Source organism: Mobula hypostoma, chromosome 2 (genome assembly GCF_963921235.1).
Source record: "Mobula hypostoma chromosome 2, sMobHyp1.1, whole genome shotgun sequence".
In the NCBI taxonomy this organism is placed as follows: Eukaryota; Metazoa; Chordata; class Chondrichthyes; order Myliobatiformes; family Myliobatidae; genus Mobula; species Mobula hypostoma.
Genome location: NC_086098.1, coordinates 37432980 through 37433912, shown reverse-complemented (window position 1 = coordinate 37433912; position 933 = coordinate 37432980). Strand labels below are relative to the sequence as shown.

The 933-nt window shown below is 41.8% G+C and overlaps 1 non-coding gene across 1 annotated transcript; it reads right to left on the bottom strand.

Moving 5' to 3' along the window:
- Nucleotides 1–537: 537 nt before the first annotated feature.
- On the bottom strand, nucleotides 538–620 carry trnal-cag (transfer RNA leucine (anticodon CAG)). The gene has a single exon. It is a non-coding gene; the product is annotated as a tRNA-Leu (tRNA).
- Between the last annotated feature and the right edge of the window lie 313 nt (nucleotides 621–933).

Below are 933 nucleotides of genomic sequence, written 5' to 3'. Positions count from 1 at the left end.
TTCTGCCCCTTCGTGTTATACAGCTCTACCCATATCGATTCCACATCCTCCTGACCAATGTCCTTCTTTTCTATTGTGTTAATCTTCTCTCTAACCAGCAACGCTACGCCACCTCCTTTTCTTTCATGTCGATCCCTCCTGAATATTGAATATCCCTGAATGTTGAGCTCCTATCCTTGGTCACCCTGGAGCCATGTCTCTGTGAACCCAACTACATCATAATAACAACCTGCACTTTTAATTCATCCACCTTGTTACGAATGCTCCTTGCATTGACACACAAAGCCTTCAGGTTTGCTTTTGAAACACTCTTGGCCCTTATACAATTATGTTGAAAAGTGGCCCTTTTTGATTTTTGCCCTGGGTTTGCCGGACTGCCACTTTTACTTTTCACCTTACTACTTTTTGCTTCTACCCTTCTATATGTGTTATGAATAGAAAACATTTTTAGACATTGTTAAGAATCAAAATTATTTACAAGATTATATTTTCATTAATTTCTAGATAAAATTTATGTTCGCTAAAAGACACAAAATGTGTCAGGAGTGGGATTCGAACCCACGCCTCCAGGGGAGACTGCGACCTGAACGCAGCGCCTTAGACCGCTCGGCCATCCTGACTTGTGAAATAAAGTTTCGTTAAACACACTTCTGACTGATAAATAATGTAGTTCTCTCTTCCAAATTTTTGTTTATTCTTGTGCATTGACCCTTCACAAAAAGGCCTCGCTGCTCTCCCATACTCAACCGTGAGAGCGGCACCGATCGTGGACATGCTGTATCCTAAATTAGCGCTACAGGCAAGCGGCAACCTGTCAATCACATCACTGACCCGCCCTTTAAAACTACACGCCTTCCTGGTTGGACGATTGACCGTATGTTGATAGGCTGAGGTTTGGAGGCACGATTTTTATTTTAAGAATATTTCAGATTT